Here is a 20,197-nt window from a genome sequence, read left to right as displayed (position 1 = left end):
CTTTTGCCATCTTAAATCTTATTATTTTTTTAGTGGGAGGATGAGGGCTTCCATCATCATGTGAAGCTGAACCACTAGTCATGAACATAGACCAGGGCCTTAGCCATTCCTTGCCACTTTGTGTCGTAAATGGCATATTGGCAAGTTTACGTTTCTCCTCAGACCATTTAAATTTATTTTTTGGGACTTTTTTACTAAACTTTGGATTTCTGGATTTTACATGCCCTCTACTATCACATTGGGCATCGGCCTTGGCAGATGACGTTGATGGCATTTCATCGTCTGTCATGACTAGCGGCAGCAGCTTCAGCACTAGGAGGAAGTGATTCTTGATCTTTCCCTATTTTATCCTCCAAATTTTTGTACTCCATTACTTTTCTGGAGTTATATAACACAATATGCGGCACAGGAGACCCCTACACCACACAGGGCAAACCATATAACATTATTTGGATTAAATATTAATAACCCCTTAACTTGGAGTAAATAATATACTGCACAGGACAGTACCACTGGACTTATACAGCAGTACCACTGGACATACAGTATATGGCAGTACCACTGGACTGGATTTATACAGCAGTACCACTGGACTTATACGGCAGTATCACTGGAATTATATGGCAGTACCACTGGACTTATACAGCAGTACCACTCGACTTATAAGGCAGCACAGGGACACCACCACTGGACTGATGCAGGACAACACAGCACCACTGCAATGGACTGGACTTATACAGCAGCACTGGACATATGGCAGTAGAGCACACCACCACTGTGACTGGACTGATACAGCACAAAACACCACTACTGGACTGTTGCAGCACAACACAGCACCACTGGACTGGACTTATTCAGCAGCACTGGAAATATGGAAGCAGAGGACACCACCACTGTAACTGGACTGATGCATTACAAGACACTACCACTGTACTGATGCAGGACAACACAGCACCACTGCACTGGACTTATACAGCTACATTGGACATATGGCAGCACTGATGACTGATGCAGCATAAGACACTACACTGGACTGAGCAGCACAAGATAAGCACTGGAATCGCCACCCCACTTTCCCTTCCGCACAGACACTGAGGACGGAGACATGTCCTCCTGCTACACTCTCCAATTTCGGAGTGAAAATGGCGGCAATGCGCGACTCCTTATATGGAATCCAAAACCCACGGGAATCCGACAGCTGGATGATGACGTTTTGCCTCGTTTTGGTTTCCCAGTCAGGCGGGAAAACCCGAGCCGGTCTCGGGTAGTGATGTCCGGTAGGGATCGGTACTCAGGGAACCGAACCCTCTCATCTCTAGACAAAAATGCTTATGGAGACTGCACTGATTAATTTGATATACAAGACGTGTACATCTGTGTGTGAAAGAGTGAATCTGTATATGAAGTCAAGTGCTACATTGCAGCAGCTGAAGCTTTTTGGACCCCAAATTCTGTTGTGCTTCATCTGCGACTTTGTACATATTTAAAACTAAAACCTGTGTGGTTAAAGTTGTAGTCAGGTGTCTCCAGTACAGTTTGAGTGATGTTTTTGCAGTGCGAACAAGATACAAATTTAAAGAAAAAGTTGCATCTCTACACCACTCAGCATGGCTCACTTGCGTTGGGTGTCCCGCTCCACATGGTGGACATCATTCAGGGCTGGTTGTTGCTGCTTTTCATGCAGAAAAGTACACATTATCGCTACTTTGCGCATGCATAGTACTCATTCTGCACGTGCTCGGACAGGTTCTGGGATGTTGGAAGCAAGATGGCAGCAAACTGTCAGTGATTGACAGCCTACTGCCGCCTGGGGGGCCGGGCAGGAGGGGGCGGTGGCGTTTAGGGGAGGGAAGAGGCCAGTGATCTCTGTGGTTGCATAGAGAGTTCCTGGTCTCTGTGACAGGTGGCTTGTGAGTCCCCACGGGTGACAAAAGCCGCTCGATGGTAAGTCAGTGATCCAATGCCTGCATCCTAGGACACAGATCGGATCACTTCTGCAGCAGGAGGCGTCTACTTGTAATAGACGCCTCCGGCTGCATTACCATACAGAGCCATGACTGGTGCTTCCCAGGAAGCAGCAGTGATAGCAACTCCAATTACATCTGAATAACCCCCAGTGTGTTTAGGATTGGTGTACGGGCACCTCTGTAATTTACGCTCAAAAAGGTTTCATAGAAAATTTATATATTTACATGCACATGGTAGGACGTACACATCATTGCATGTACGTACCGTGCCTGTGTCCGTCAAGCATGCGTGACATATACTTACACCCATGTATTTAATAATTTATTTTGTTTGCAAAATTATGCATTCACTAATAGTATACAATAACATGAAAGACCTCTCTAGTGTCGAATAGTACAGCAAGTACATTTCTCTATCTCATGTAAGAAAAAAAGCATTAAATTCTGCATAATAAATGAAGAAAACACCTGTCAGCTTAAGAAATGAATTTGCTAGTGCTATCATCGGCATGTATTTGCATTAACCTACTGTCATCCATAACTGATACAGCTTTTACTTTTTACAGTTGCGTGAACCAGTGATAATTTTGTAGACAAAATTTTTTACTAAATTTAATCATCAACAACAGTTTATTTCATGACTAAAATTAGACTACAATGAAAACTGATATCCATTGACTAAATCTTAACTAAAACAAAGCAAAAAAAGCGACTAAGACTAAAACTAAATTTAAAATTCTTGTCAAAATTAACACTGAAAGTAGGGTTTTACATTTTTAAGAACAATTATTTGTTCTAGATATTTGCAGAAAATATGACCTGCTGTAAAGAAAATATGATTGTGTATTGCAATCAAACTTAAGGGTTTAATTTGTATATGATTTATGGGAGTACTACGGTAAGTCTGACTTAGTATGTACTACATTCTGAGCCTACTAAGCCTAGATTGTTAAACACATACAGTGCATCCGGAAAGTATTCACAGCGCTTCACTTTTTCCACATTTTGTTATGTTACAGCCTTATTCCAAAATGGAATAAATTAATTTTTTCCCTCAAAATTCTACACACCCCATAATGACAACATGAAAAAAAAATTTTTTTGAGATTTTTGCAAATTAAAAATAAAAAACTAAGAAATCACATGTACAGTGCGTAAGTATTCACAGTCTTTGCGCAATACTTTGTTGATGCACCTTTGGCAGCAATTACAGCCTCAAGTCTTTTTAAATATGAAGCCACAAGCTTGGCTTCAGATCTGGAAAGATCTGAAAATGGCTGTGGACCGGCGCTTCCCATCCAACCTGATGGAGCTTGAGAGGTGCTGCAAAGAGGAATGGGCGAAACTTCCCAAAGATACAGTAGGTGTGCCAAGCTTGTGGCTTCATATTCAAAAAGACTTGAGGCTGTACATGTGATTTCTTAGTTTTTTATTTTTAAGAAATTTGCAAAAATCTCCCAACATTTTTTTTTCACGTTGTCATTATGGGGTATTGTGTGTAGAATTTTGAGGGGAAAAATGAATTTATTCCACTTTGGAATAAGGATGTAACATAACAAAATGTGGAAAAAGTTAAGCGCTGTGAATACTTTCCAGATACATTGTAGTTAAAAGTACAGTATGCAACCTTCCCAAGTCAATTTTAGAGAAATGTTCCTCAGCAAAATCCATTACAGTATCATTAATCTGTTTACAAAAGTTATGACTAAAACATTGACTAAAATTAGACTAAAATGAAAACTGAGATCCATTGACTAAGGACCTAATTCAAGGTTGATTGCAAAAGCAAAATCTTCTTCTAATGGGCAAAACCATGTGCACTGCAGGTGGGGTAGATATAACATGTGCAAAGAGAGTTAGTTTTTGGGTGGGTTATATTGTTTCTGTGCATGGTAAATACTGTCTGTTTTATTTTTACACTGCAATTTAGATTTCAGTTTGAACACACCCCACCCAGATCTAACTCTCTCTGCACGTTATATTTGCCCCACCTGCAGTGCACATGGTTTTACCCATTAGAGGAAGATTTTGCTTTGCAATCAACCTTGAATTAGGCCCTATAAATCTTGACTAAAACAAAACAAAAAAAAGTCTAAAATATAATTTTAAACAAATTACAAATTTTAAGTAAGCGGCTAAGACTAAATTTAAAATCCTTGACAAAATAAACACTGGGGGGAACATGCCCTTACTGTATTCGGCCTAAGCTAGAATAGCTTATTTCTCCATCTATCCAGTTTCTCCAGTTACAAATGATTGTGTCAGATTCATGCAAGTATGTATAAACCCAAATGAAGTCATTAACTGGGCATGCACAAAAACAATTTGCATTTTTAACACTATGCAAACTGAAGTTGTTCTAACTCATCATCACCTTAATATTTGCTATATTTAAGTGTGTGGTAATTGAAAGTTGGTATTTGTATCTGCAGGGCTATCTTTGCTCTAGGAACCAGATGCGAATGTAAGGGCAGAGTTGAAGAAAGCTGCCACAAATTCCAATAGTCAAACTCTAAAGTGAGTGTGACCTACTGGAAAGAGGTTGAGATCCACTTTATTGTATGGTTGTTGGTTGTGTCTGGGAGTGCTTTAGTTGATCTGCACATGGCGGACTGGAGGTAGCCCTTGTCTTGACTTGCTTTATAAGATGTTGCTAGACATACGATATGTGTGAAAGTAACAAGTTTGGACATGGAGTGGGCAAAAGCTGGGTAGAGTGTGGGCTAGGCTTACCATACTAAAACCAGGACATTCATGAATTACACAGGTTCTATGGCTGATTACAACCAGAAGAAATGCAGGCTTGAAGCCAGCCACAAAACCTCAAATAGGCACGAGGTATGCCATATGAACTGAAAGTGCAAGTCTGGGCTTTCAGTTCACATGTGCACGCATGAACCTATTAGCCGAGTCATGCTTGCACATATAATTGTCCTGATAAAGTGGCAAGTTAACCCTTTTCCCTCCAGGCCAGTATAGCCAGTACCTGAGTATGACTCAGGGGCAGATGTACTAACCTGGAGATGGCATAAGGAAGTGATAAACCAGTGATATGTGCAAGGTGATAAAGGCACCAGCCAATTAGCTCCAATATGTAAATTAACAGTTGGGATCTGATTGGCTGGTGCCTTTATCACCTTGTACATATCACTGGTTTATCACTTCCTTATGCCTTCCCCAGGTTAATACATCTGCCCCTCAGATCCCTTCGCAAGAATTCAGTTGTAGAAAATCAAAATTATCATTGCATTTTGCAAAACAGACCCATAGGTCTAAAATTATAAACATTGCTGTGGATTCAACACATCAAATGCTTATAAATGTTATTTACCATCTACAATACTTTGAATAAACCACAATCTATAAAACTGAAAACACTGTATCTTTTAAATATTCCTGCTTGACATTTTGTTTGTGCAGCTATGTGGAGCATGTTTATGCTATACATAATTCTAATAGTGTATATAATATGGGTGAATGACAAATGAACAACCTTTGGGGACCAGGAGGGCAAATTGAACCTTACCCTGTGCTTATAAATGAGGATACTTTGCAAAATTAATAATACAAGTGGATAGCTAGCCACAAATGAAACCTAGAGCAGGTCATTTAATCATTTTAGAGACTCTCATGAGAAACGCTATTAACTCATATTAATTATTAACACACACATTATACTGTGTATACTGAATATTCATAACTACGCATGTATACTAATAAGCCAACTCATTCTATGTTTGTGATATACCAAATTTAATGGGAAGAAGGGCTGACTTCTGTTAACAGTTTTGGGAGGGTCAAAGTTAAATAATTTCTTTTATCATAATGATTGTATGGAAATATACTGTATATTATGAACATTATCAAGTTCAAGCAGTAAAATTATCTAAGAGACATAAGTATGCACCTTGGAAAAAGCAAGTTGTGTGAAGTCATACATCGTGAAGTTACATATGGGTGGAGCAATTATTGACCTGCAGGAATGATTCACAGAGAGCTGAAGTTCTCTCTGTGCATTAGCCCGCTGTTGTTGTACACACCTGGTGCAGCTCTCCAGGTATTGTCAGTAGAAGCAAGGGGTGGGCCCCTCTCTCTGTAAGACCCTCCAGTCCCCCCCTGATGGCAGCCCTGGGAGTAGGTCACATCCTAGCTCAACTCTAATTGCAATGTTAACATAAATCTGTTCAGTATTTGGGTTTAATCCAATTAGGTGCGAGACTGTGAATTCGAGTTTATTTCATGAAACTTGTAGACTTCACAAGAATGCGCATACCTGAGAAATGCGAGATGGAACTAAAAAATGCCTATTCATGGTAGCCGTGGCGAGGGGGTGCAAACATTCTACAAAGTGTGACCTGGGAGAAGTGCATTAAAAAGTTGAGAGTCCTTACTAGACCCCAAATAAGTGACATCTTTGTTAGCAGAATCATCTAGAAGTGGACATAAGGAAAGTACTGGACACTCTTACAAGGTGTCATATAACTGATTTGTGCATTTTTTTATTTAAAGTAAAACAAAATATAAAACGACAAATTAATTACATTTAATTACAAAGACATCAAATGAAAAATTCAAAAGAAATAGAAAAATTAGATTTTGGGGTAATTTGAGGCAACTTTAAAAATGTTCAAAAAAATGTAAAAAATTAAGAAATAATTTTTTGGGGTGAAATTTAATAACATTTGTGTTGCATAAAAAATGAAAAAGTGGACTTTGGGGTAATGTGAAGCCATTTATTTTTTTAAAGCCAATAATGACAGATATTTATTGGCCCAATTAAGCTAATTGTAAACTTCCAAATGCCTAATTAGTCATGAGGGAGGTGGTGGTGGTGGTGGTGGTAGTGGTGGTGGTGGTGGTGGTGGGGGGAAGTTGGGGTGGGATTGTCCAAGGGGTTCTGAGTCAATTCCTGACATTTTTACTTTAAACTAGAGATTTTCCCTACCCTCTCACACCCTCATTTGGGTGCACCCAAAAAAACGTGAATTTCCTCTGAAACTGCAGTGCAATTTTGGTATTGGATTGCAAATGTAACCTGCAGTGCACATTTGTTGTGAGATCAGACTGCAGGACCCAGCTGGCATCTAATTGGAATGACCCCTGTGTCCCTGATGCAAAAGCAGGCAGCATATTCCCTGCATTCCAAAGAAGATCCAAGTTCCAATGTGCAATCTTTTGGGCTGAGTTGGAAGTAAAATGGGTGCACATTACTCAAAAGAAATATGTTTGGAAAAATCATGTACAGTATATTTTGCCCCCATGCAGAGCTTTATGTATGTTGTGTGTCATACACCTCTGCATCATCAGCATTTGCACGTGGTCTAGTTGTCATTATGGAGCTAATTCTGAGTCACACGCTTCAGCATCCATGTGTTTGATTTTTGCCGGTATGCCTTTTGTGACTTTATGCAAATGCTGCTACAAGTCCTTCCCTGATGTACAAGCGTGCGTCTGCAAGTCCGAGGACTGAGATGCCAACTTTGAGTGTCTTTAGGTTGGTACTGTAGGTGGCCACATAATGTATTGCAGTTTTGTTTTATGTGTTTGATACATCTATCTACAGTATATGAGATATGCAAAAGAAAACTGCAATAAATGAGATGGCCAACTATAATCCAATCTAAAAACACTCAAAGTGGGAATCTCAGTCCAAGCACTTGCTGATGGATGCTTGAACATGGTCCAAAATTTATACTACTGCTCCTGCCCCTGCTCCTGCTGCTGATTGGACCTTGCTAGTGCTAGCAATAAGATAATACTCTTTAAAAAAAACATACCCTCCCCCACCATACATAAAAATGCTACCATCACTATCATTATTGTGTTAGCAGTAATTACAAGATAATAAACAGTGTGGGGTCCCTGGCTAAGTTGCTAGCAGCACTAGGCTGTAACAAGCTGGGCTGATGATGCCATGACAGAGAAATCTAGAGAACGGAGTTTCCCTCAAATTTTCAACCAGCTCCAGCCTTTGCCCTGATTGATCAGTGTGTGAAAAAGCTGCTCGGACTGGGTACGGGCAGCCACACTGCATGTAGGGTTTTGATGCAATGAACTATGTTGATGCAGTGTACTTCATAGCAGCAATTCTGTCGGGATGAACCTAGGCTATGAGCCTGTGTCGCACACTTTGCCGATACTTAAGCGAATGGTCGATATTTATCAACTGCAAACTCATCTAAGTGCATAATAAGTAAAACAAGAGCATGCATCGCACATCGTGTACACACAGAGGCGCAGTTTTGATTGACATACACGGTCTTAAGGTACATGCTCTTCTGCCAAGGTGAAAAATTATTTTGTACAATAACAGGAGTAGCTTCGCATATGTCTACTAACAATGAGTAGATGGCTAGAATCTCCTAAAGTGGTATCCGTATCTTGATCTTAGCACCAATAGAATAAATGGTTTGTTGCCTCATTTGGTGTTGATCCACCTTCTGTGTAGATGTCTAACAGTGGTGTCACCATAGGCATTTTAATGCAGCAGGTTAGACAAGAGTGTATAATCTACTAAGTAAATTATAGATGATTATTGTTCAGCTGTTGATTAAACAGTAAGAAAGAGGTACTCAAGCCACAATGAATTTGAGGAGGGGATTTGTATGTTCTCCTGTTGAACCTTAAAAATAATTCTACTTTCTATGTCGAAAGAAGAGAAGAAGGAAGAATGAGGGAATGTTCCTTCTGCTTTCCAGCAAAGTTTACTGCACCTGGTGTTCCTTGGCAGTCTCCCACACAAGTACTGACCAGGCCTTCCAGAGCTTTGCTTCCAAGATCAGATAGGATTAGGCGTCTCCTGTGGAGTATGGCCGTAAACAGCTGGATGAGAGAGTACTAGTTCCTGATAAACAGAAATGTGCTTCTGCTGTCCAGAAATGAGACTCCACAGAAATTGGTCACTGCCAAAGTAGAGACCAGTGCTGGATGAGAGAGCACATTAGCACAGATGTGCAGGAGTTAAAGAAAGAGAATAATAGCTATAAATGCCCATATGGCATAAATTGGGTATATAAGAAAAAAAGGAGAGGGCACAGGAGGATAATTAATTGTGGATGACAATTTTGTTGTCCCAAATGTGTATATTTCCGAGCAATACTTATACAGATGTGGTAATTTTCTACAAGTCTGTATGATCTATTGTTATGCAGATCATAGGGGAAGCATCATCAATATAAGCAAAGCAACATGATACAAGCAATTGTAAAAAAGTGTGTTTTTAATTCCATTTGTTGACATTTAATTTGGTCTATTAGCCTTAAAGAGCATTTAATAGTCTGTGGTACCCATGTCTAAAATAATGCCTGTGTGTATGAGGTCTCGCTTGCATTAAGTCTGGAGACTACTTTGCCTTTCAGAGGCTTCAAGTCTCAGTCGTCTGTACATTTCAATTCTCTCTGGCCTAATTACTCATGTCCTTAACTCTTCCATGGCTTTTGGCCAACACTATTGATTGTGGCTTATCATCGATCACCCAAGTCAAATTCAACCAGAAATACTAAACAACACTAGACAGCTAAGAGAATCATGACAAAGGCATCAGACTGTCAATGCAGTGCAATTCTGGCATAGAGAGATTTAAGCAACATGGGCCTGATTTAGAGATGGACATAATAGAGAGATTTATGCAAATGAACAGTTTTTATTAAACTGATCATGTCCAGCTATGATGCAGCGGATCCATCTGCAGTGCCCTGGGCATCATAGTTTGATTGGCAGGATGCAGCCATTTGGGGGAAGATCCGGCAATGAGGAGCGTTTCTACAAAACGGGGGCATGTCAGCATTGTTTTATAGGCATGCCTACAGAGTACTTCTGATGTCATTCTGAGTTACTCAGTTGACCGATGCCTGCTATTGGTAATCAGATGCAGCTTCTTCGGATCTTCTGCAAAGACGAAGTATGAGTCTTTTTTACTCAAGATGCCTCTTCCAGACTTTGCATAATGTCACACTGCCGCTGTGAACAATGTCTCACCGGCTGCGTGATTACCATCCATCCCCCGAATCAGGCCCAATGTTATTTAGATGATGTTTAATAGTTTATTCAAAGTAAGTCAGCATTCCTTAATTACATGCTCAAGCAATGTGTTTTATGAGGTCATGGTACTGAACAGCCCAAAGTGTGCTAGAAACACGACAGCAGAGAGCGACACCCCAGACAGGATAGAGGAACTGCACGGATTGTGACTGGTGCAGGGTGTTAGAATGAACATTATTATATACAAGTTAACACTCAACAAAAAGGTTCATGAACTATTTGGAGTATGTTGGAAGCACCCTAATGTCATGTGTCACTTATTGGAGCCTGTGTATGAAAGGCTTTCAACCCAAACTTGTGTTCAGCCATGTTAATCAGGGAAAAATATCTTAAAGTGCCTTTTATCAAATAGTATTTTCGAATATGTGATGACATAAGGTACTTAAATCATAATATCCCTGTTAAAGCATTATTATTTTTTTTATAAATTTCTCACATTTTAACATTTGTCTCCACAAAGCTACAGAGCTGGGGTTATTTTTATTTTTATATTTTTTTATACAATCAGTGTATGTTTCTCCTGAGCTATATTCACCACATTGGAAACAAAGAAAACTCAACACTTAGGGGCTGATTCAGAGATGGACGCAGCCACGCATCTGTAGGCAGCAGTCGCGTTCTTCTGGTCTACGCACACTGCAAGATGATTGACAGTGGCAGGCGTTCATGGGGTGGCGACATGGCGTTGGGGGGTGTCGGGTCAAACGGGGGTGGGCCAGGAGCATTTTGAAAAAAGGCACCGGACCGCCTGACAGCGCAGCCAGCGGTTAGCCTTAATTTGATTTGTCCGCAATGTAATTATGGATGCATTGTAGGGCGGCCCAACACACATGCTGAGCGGCTTTATCATGTGCTGGGCAGCCCCCAGCATGTGAGGAGATGGATGCAGATCTGGCTGCGCATGCAGCGAACTGCATCCATCTCTGAATTAGTGTAGGGGTCACTGATCCCTATGAAAGAAACATATCCATAGTACATGCAAGACTACATTACATATATTCTTTGCCGGGCAAATCTTTAATATAAAGTGTGTACTATCATCCCATACATGCCTCTCAGAACAGTGATACACAGAATGGAATTTGTTATTGGCCTATCATAAGTGTGTGATTATAGGATCCAAAGTGGGGCTAGTATTATGTAGTGTAGGGCCAGAGGGAATCAAGCAGAAATGCTCTCCCTTACACGTACCTGTGATGGGCTAAAAACTGACCAACTTGCATTCTGTGTATCACATTTTATGTGTTCACCTAGACTAGTGAGAGGGAACCAAGCAGAAATGCTATTCGCCCATTATGATTCATTTGGGGCATCTTCTGTCTGCCACCCGGGCACAGCCATGAATTGTGTGCCTCCAGGTGGGCCCAAAACATTTCATACAATTATGTGTATTATATATTAAGGTCAAATACTGATTGAAGTTGCTCTTTAGCCATATAATGTCACAAAATATTACTTTTGTCCATATATACATTGATATTGTAACTGGATGTTAGGATGGCCCCAGAGCAACTGCAATACCCAAAAATTGTCTAAGTCAATTATTACTGTGCATATTCTTGAATGATGTCATAGAACAATGGCTATTGGGCTGTGTGCAGTCTTTCTTAGACTGCGATATCAGACCCAATGGCTTGTAAGTGATATGGGTGCTCAGCGCCAATGACAACTGGCAGAGTTTGTGGTCTGCATAACACTCTTCCTATAAGTTATGTACAGTGTCTGTGTACAGATTTATTTCTATTCTTCCTACATTGCCTTTTTAGCCACTGTTATTGAGAATATTACACTGAATAAAATAATAATCTATTTTACAAGCAAGGAAATGCAAGAATAGCAAATAGTGAAGGCAAACAAATTAAAATCGAAGAATGTAATAAAATCTATTGTGGGCAAAATAATGTGATTTTTGTGCCATACGGGAAAATGAAAATGTTGCTTCAAATTTCTTAATAAAAAGTCAAAAACTAATAAGTCATGCCCTTGAAAATATGGAAATAAAAGTAACAATTGCACTCTAATCCAAGCAAATATACATATTACAGGGGTGGTAAAAACAATTATTGATGATAAATCCAAACAGTCTTCTCTAAGTGGAAATAATATAATCTGCAGGAAAGTTAATAAGAACCTACAGTGATATTAGCTGAGCTGCTTTTACTGCAAGAACACCAGGTATCAGAAACTGAAACAATGTGCCTGGTTCAGAGATGTACAGTACGCTAATGCATTCACAAGAGCGATCTTGTACACAGATACTGTGCAAAAATATACAGGTGTCTCATCATCCAGGATTTGTACTAAGACTGCCACTGCAGCTTTGCAGATCTGTCACTGCATACAGCAATGTAGAAGCGCTTGCAGATCATTTGATTGTCACAGTGCTGAGTAATTAAATCTACGGTCGTGCAGAATGGCCACGGGAATGGAGATGCTGGTGCCATGTTTTCTGCATACAAGACCTGCGCTTTTGCTGCCTTTCCCAGTTACCTCTCCCAAAGATTTTGTTGAAGGGGAGTGGCAGATGAGGAGTGCTGCGGAGTTCAGGACAGATTGGAGGGGAGCAAGATGGGTGTAAGCGAGGCCAGTGAGGAGAACATTGCAGTAGTCGAGTCGTAAAATATAATCTTGTAAAATAAATTTCATGAACTCACCGCAAATTCCTTAAGATGGAGGAGATGCTTAAATAGCTAACTTTGGCCTCACAAATACCAAAGAAGATGCCTTGACAAATGTTGTCAGGTTTTTGGTAAAAAATAATCCCACACCCAAGAGGTGGCTTTTTTGGTTTTATGCCCAGGCATCACAATGGCATACTTATCACTGGCAATAACTGCACCCACTGATTGCTGACTTACATAAACAACATTATCAACATCCTCATCTTCAGTGTCAAATAAAAGTAGTACAGACATATACCCCTCATCCTGTTCCACTTCCACACAAGCATCCTCAATTTCTGTTATGTCCTTATCACCATCTTTACTTGTACTGCTCCCCACATGCACAGATGTGCACAGATGGTGCAGAAATGGTGGAAGGAAGCAAAAGAGGCTTCTCTATGAGAAAAGGTGTGAGAAATGTCAGACTCAGAAATAGCCAACGTGGACACCCCTAGACTCTCCTCAGGGATGTGTGATGGTTCTGAACACACAGTTTGTTCTACTGTCTTAGTGGTTTTCATTTTTTTACACCTCTTCTAGAAAAGGTCTTGCATCATCATGAGAGACAAAAGAAGATGCCTCACTAACAGTTTCAGACCCTCCACTCATAAATAAATGCAAAGGCCTCACCCTTTCCTTGCCACTGCGTGTGGTGAATGGCAGGGGCGGATTGGCCCACCAGGACACCATGACAGATTCCTATGGGCCGGTCCCATATCCCCCTCAGCCAGGCCGATTCACACATTAAGGCTGGGCTGGTTCACACTGCTTCCAGTACCTGCGGTTCATTGGAACGCAATCCGGAAGATAGGCTAGTGGGCACTTCCAGGTGCTATACGTGTAGTGTGGTGCTATACATGTAATGTGTTACTATTTGTGTTATGTGGTGCTATTTGTGTAATGCAGTGCTATACGTGTAGTGTGGTGCTATACATGTAATGTGGTGCTATATGTGTAATGTGGTGCTATACGTGTAATGTGGTACTATTCGTGTAATAATGTGGTGGCTATGTATGTAATCAGGGGCGGATTGGCCAGTGGGACAGATTCCGCTGTGCTGGACCCCTGTGTCTGTATATCACTACTTGTGCATGTTCCCTTTCTGTACTGTGTTGTATGTAGTGTGTGCTCCATCCCTGTATTGTGCTGTATGTAGTGTGTGCTCCATCCCTGTACTGTGCTGTATGTAGTGCATGCTCCCTCCCTGTACTGTGCTGTATGTAGTGTGTGCGCCCCCTCCATGTACTGTGCTGTATGTAGTGTGTGCTCCCTCCTTTTACTGTGCTGTATGTAGTGTGTGCCCCCTCCTTTTACTGTGCTGTATGTAGTGTGTGCCCCCTCCTTTTACTGTGCTGTATGTAGTGTGTGCACCCCCTCCCTGTACTTTGAAATATATAAGGGTAAAAAAAGGGGTTTTTAGAATGAAAAATCAATAAAATCAGAAGTAGATTAAAGGCATGACAGCAGTGTCAGTAGACACTGAAAGTGGGCATATCCGTCCTTGTATATTCAGATGTGCAGATGTCCATCAGGGAAGGGCATTGTAGCAGTATATGCATAAAGTCGCAGGTAAACATTAGCATAAAGTAAAGCAAAGGAGGTCCCAACTGTGTCTATCTCAGAATCAGGACCTCAGAGGAGTGACACCGCCCTCTTGACAGGCCCCTCCCCCTGAACAGACTCCGCCCCCACTAGGGCTGCTTCCATGAATTTCCCGGGCTGGTGTTCGATCCCAATCCGCCCCTGGTGAATGGCATGTCATCAATTTAATGTTTTTCTGCACCAAACTTTCTTTTTATTCAAGATGTTTTTTTCTTTACCACTGTATGAGGGGTATCCAAAAGAAACAGTAATTAATTATTTATTAATTATTTATTTGTACGTTTTGAAACTTCAGTCACCATCAAAGTATTCTCCACTTGAATCAATACGTTTGTTCAAATGTTTTTTCCATTGCTCAAAACATTTATTAAACTCATTTTTGTTCATGCCTTTTAGTACTTTTGCCGTTTTTTTTCTTTCACCACTTCAATATCAGCAAAAAGTTTTCCTTTTAAGGTCTCTTTCCAACTGAGGAAATAAAAAAAAAATATCACACGGGCAAAATCGGGTGAACAAGGTGGCTGAGGCAAATGTGTCATGTCGTTTTTAGTTAAAAAATTGCTTAACAGTCAGCGCTAGGGACTGATGACATTGGCCGTGCCAGGAGAGCATGGCAAGTGTGGCTGCAAGCCATTGCAGCAGACTTTTCATGCGTGTGTACTTATTTTCTGTTTATACCTGTGTTTCCGGGCCTTAAGGTGTGTACACACGGTTGAGATAAATCTGTAAGATTTTGACTATATAGTCAAAATTTTAAGGAAAGTTAGTGCAGATCTCAAGGTGTTCGGTAGCTTGCGATACTGATTCGATCCCGATGCGCACTCCCATGCGGTCGTATCATAAGGCTAGATAGACTGTGCAGGAAAGTCAATCTTGACTATCTGGTGTACTATCTAGTACAGAGTATAGTCAAAATTGGCACTTAGTCAAAATCCTACATAGACAAAATCTCAAGCACAGATAGTCAAAATCAGTGCTATCTGGGCTCTGGGGGAGTTCAAGGGAAATCGCATAGTCAAAATCGGGCATAGCAAGGATCTCGCCATGTGTACACACCTTAAGACTAAAACAAATATAAAGGGCCGCGCTAGAGAGCCAATAATTATATTCAGAAATGACGGTGGTTCCAGATTAATACACATTTATTTTACACACAATAAAACATTAGAAGTACTCATTACTGGAGAGCAAATAGACCAATTGTAGATACGTGTAACAATATGAAAAGTAGCGATAAAATTTATAGTAGCTGATTCTTTTGCATATATTGCAACTCAGTCTGTGCACATATCCTTTTTCGTCATTCAAATGCAGTCCAGATAAAACAGCTGAAGGAATGTAAAATTATATCTAAGATTTAGCAGAGCTATTTAACTGCTGAAGTCCATATAAGCCACTGTAATTATTAGGAAATATATATCCGAACGATAGCTCTAATTGATAAGTTCACAGCCGGTCCTTATAAATAAACAAAAGCTCTTATAATGTCAAATAACCATTGCTGGGAGCTGCTACTCACTCTATCCATGCTATCCGGGACCCGTTTGTAGATGAGAGGAAGCAGTCTAACCCAAGTATCCTCGGGTGATGCAACTGTAGATAGCGGCAGCCATATATGTGCAGCAGCTGACTCTGACTGACCGCGGGCAGGTAGGAGATGGTGGATGGTTCCGGCTGTCAGCGGCCAAGTGCGGGGACTATCACCTGTGAGGCAGCGGTTTGTAGTAAGGTGCTCAGCGCTCCAGCTGATACAGGGAGTCCTAGACGCATTTCGTGACCTCCTGTGACTTTCTCGATAGGCAATACTCTCCCTGCTCCAAGGAAACCCTTTTATATGGCAGATTTGCACACCTGTTATGGATCCTGTATCGGACTTCCAATTTAGGTATAATTCACATATTGAACACATAAAACATATAAAGCTAAATACAAAAATGAATATACATGAGATAAAATTGTAAAAGATATACAATGACATACGGACCACCGGCAATAAATCCAGTTCCATTCATAAAAAGTATATATTTAAATTATGGAGATTCAATTTCAATTTAGAACAATACAATATAATTTCATTTAATCCACTATCAAAGGTGACACATGGCTGACACAATTTGGACATTCTTCCGTGTTATAACTACCAAGAAATAACTGTATATACTGAGACAAAATCTCAAATTTCATACATAGGGCAATACGGTTCAATCAAACTAATTACCTAGCAGACGGACTACAGATTGTCGTATTTTCTTAAAGAGATAGAAAAAGAATATAACAATATAAAATATAAAAAATAACAATAGAAAATATAAAAAATATAAAAAATATATATAAACATTAGGGATACCCAGCGATAATCATTCTACTCTAAATTATCCATGATTTCAGGCCCAGGCTCACAGACATAACAGTGTTTTATGGAATTCAGATGCATTCTAATTTCTATCCATTATCCAGTGTAAACTAGAAAGCTGGTCCCTAAATTCACCTAACTCCTTTTGACTGACTAAACATTACATACTAAAAGGGCTTAAACTTTAAACTTTGTTGACTACAGGAATGGGAAAAGGGGAAAAAATATAAATATTACAAAGTGATTGTATATTTATATATTAACATCAAATCACTTTCACCCTCCATAAATCTCAAACCTACCAGAGGTATATAACCTGAAGGGGGTATATAGAGACTAGAAACAGACCAACCATAACCAGACAGAAGATGCAAGGAGGAGACTAAGAAATTATGGGTCTATCTCAATATATTCATTAAGTCCCTCGGGAACGAGGGTCCTTAATCTTTTGATCCAATAATTTTCACGTATACACAATTTCCTATACCTATCCCGTCCTCTTGCAGTGGGTATCACCCATTCAATACCTGTAAGAGTAAGATGTTTAGGGTTACCAGCATGATATTCAACAAAATGTTTAGATATTCCATTAACACAGGAGTTTTTCAAAATATTTATCCTGTGTTTTAGGAAACGTATTTTGAGGCTTCTTGTTGTTCCACCTACATAAATGAGTTCGCAGCTACACTGAAGAGTATACATAATGAAAGAAGTTTTGCAATTGATGTATGTTTTAATCTCAAACTGCTTATCAACATTGGGGGAACTAAAATATTGTATATTGTTACAAATGAATGAACAAACATGTGATACAGGATTTAGAACCACACTTAAAACAGCCCTTAATCCTACAGAGTAACCAATTTGAGGGCAATTCAGTCGGACCAGAATCGCTCGAAACGCAACTTCTAGTTCTTTTATCTGAAAAGAAACTGCGTGCCAGCCAATGTTTAAGATTCTTTGATTTCTTGAAAACTACCATTGGATTGACTGTTTATGCTGTGCTACAGTGTCTGCTGCCAGTAAAAAGACCCTGTGCATTCACCGGATACCTGCCTACCGAGTTCTTATTTTAGGTACACATTTTACAATATATATATATAATTTTTTTAACTTGCAGCTAAGTTCAAACTGCGTGGAGTCACAAGGCTTATAAATGCACGTGAATAAAGCACCAAAGCACACCAAACAAGACACACACACATATACACACACACACACACACACACACACACACACACACACACACACACACACACACACACACATATATATATAATATACACACACAAATATCCAGTTGCGCTAAGGTGTATATAGAGCAGCACCTCTAGAAAAGCCTCCCGCTAGTAGAGGATCAGGAGAGGAATACAAAATGCTGTTCTCAGGGTGCTAGTCTCATTTGTCTAGACAATACAGTCTTGACATTTACAACATGGTAACCATTATAAAAATAATAAGATGTAAATCAATTAAAATGTATTCATAGTTACATTAAAAAAGTAGGAAAGTACAAACATACAGATTTCATTAAAAATACAAGGCAAATCCTTCCAGTTAGATATAGCAATTTTTTTGGCCGGAATATTGCTCAGATGGTAGCATTGAAATCAAAAGAACATTGAACCCAAAGCATTTTGTCCCAAAGGACTTCCTCAGGGGTACATTATCTAAGTGATAAACAGAGCAACTCAGTACCACAGTATTGATAAATTTTGATAATAGCAAATAAACATATATACATAAATACATACCAGGAAATGTGTAAAACACATGATAAACAAAGATGTATCATTAGGCGTGCCGGCTTGAAGTGATCTGGAAACTAACATATAAGTTCATATTACTAAAAAAGATTCAAAATTAAATAGTCAAAAGAGAGGAGAGCAGGTAGAGATACATGTACACTACATACCCAATTAGTGTATTGCACATATACAATCAATTTGGATTTCAAATAGGATTCTTCAACTGAAAATAATCCTCAGAGGAAACTGTAGTATAAAAAGGCCAACAGTATTGTTGGACTTAAAAAGAAAATAGGAAATAATTAAATTAATTATCCACTGGAGAACTTATATATAGCTTATGGTGACCAATGGAGATGGTTATACACACCAACGGTGCATAGGTGTAGAGCATACTACTAAACTGTTATTGGTTCCAAGGTGGTAGACTGACTTCACCGAACCAGCAATAGAGGATAATCTGTGAGGGTTTATATATACCTATTAAACTCCTTATAGATAAATACTGAATCTATTCAGACCATAGGAATGTGTGTTACTTATTTATATTCAGGTATGAAATAATTAATACTAGAGATTTTAATTATTATTCAGAACACATAAACATACAGATCTAATTGAGATAATTCTCGGTGGGACAATATGGCCCAATTACAGAGAATTCTTAATATCTTCCTGATTAGGTCCTAAAATACTTCCATGTGATCACCTAATAATCAGTGTGTATAGTTAAGTAAATATTGGCCATAACAATTAAGTATAAAATAAAAATAAATATTGCATAAATTTGTCCAATTCCTTTAAAGCTTACACATTACAATAGAAGCAAAACAGCATTATATATATATGTATATATATATATATATATATATATATATATATACACACACAGATGGGTCCACGTTTATCTTGGCCTTTAATAGGATTAATTGAGCCAGGTCAGTGAGACTTAATCCCCTGCTGTAATGACTTAATCCCCTGATGTATTGTTCTCTGTATTGTATTGAAGCTGAGAACAATAGATGAAGTGTTTATGTTAATAAACTATGGTGTGCCTAGGCGCAGCAAAGAACTCAAGATAAAGATGGACCCATCTGTATATATATATATATATTTTCACTCCGAACTTGGAGAGTGAGGGAGACACACCTCTGTCTTTCTCTGTGGGTGGTGGCGTCAGGTGGGGTCAGTGTGTGCTCCATAGGTGTGCTGTTCCTGTTGCTGTGGTGTCACTGTGCTGTCAGGGATGCTCTCCTGTCACTGTGATGTCCTATGATGTTAGGGGTGCTGTCCTGGTGTTTCATGTGCTGTTAGGGGTTCCTCAGCTTTACATAGGTGTTGCTGTCCTGTCTGTCACTGGGTTGTACAGGGTGCAGGGGCACTGTCCTCCTGTATGCAGTGAAAAACAGGGGTGCTAGCTGTAAATTTTCAGGTGTGCAGTGAAAATAAATGTACACTGGCTCTGTCTTGTATGCTGTAAAAATTCAGGGGTGCAGTGAAAATAAATGTACACTGGCCCTGCTTTGTATACTGTAAAAATTCAGGCATGCAGTGAAAATAAAGGTGCACTGGCCCTGTCTTGTATGCTATAAAAAAATCAGGGGTGCAGTGAAAGTAAATGTACACTGGTCCTGTCTTGTATGATTTAAAAAATAAGGCATGCAGTGAGAATAAATGTACACTGGTCATGTATGCTGTAAAAATACAGGGGTGCTGCTGTTAAAATAAAAATACACTGGTCCTGTATGCTGTAAAATACAGGGGTGCTGTTGTTGAAATAAAAGCATACTGGTCATGTATGCTGTAAAAATACAGGGTTGCTGT

The 20,197-nt window shown here is 39.6% G+C and overlaps 1 protein-coding gene and 1 pseudogene across 1 annotated transcript in view; both read right to left on the bottom strand.

Annotated features, from left to right (window-relative positions):
- Positions 1 to 20,197, bottom strand: part of KCNMB2 (potassium calcium-activated channel subfamily M regulatory beta subunit 2) — a 497,050-nt gene that overhangs the window by 233,802 nt on the left and 243,051 nt on the right. The window lies entirely within an intron of this gene.
- LOC134912510 (5S ribosomal RNA) lies at positions 8,669 to 8,787 on the bottom strand (annotated as a pseudogene).

Source organism: Pseudophryne corroboree, chromosome 4, assembly GCF_028390025.1.
Source record: "Pseudophryne corroboree isolate aPseCor3 chromosome 4, aPseCor3.hap2, whole genome shotgun sequence".
Taxonomy (NCBI): domain Eukaryota; kingdom Metazoa; phylum Chordata; class Amphibia; order Anura; family Myobatrachidae; genus Pseudophryne; species Pseudophryne corroboree.
This window is presented reverse-complemented; position numbering and strand designations above follow the sequence as displayed.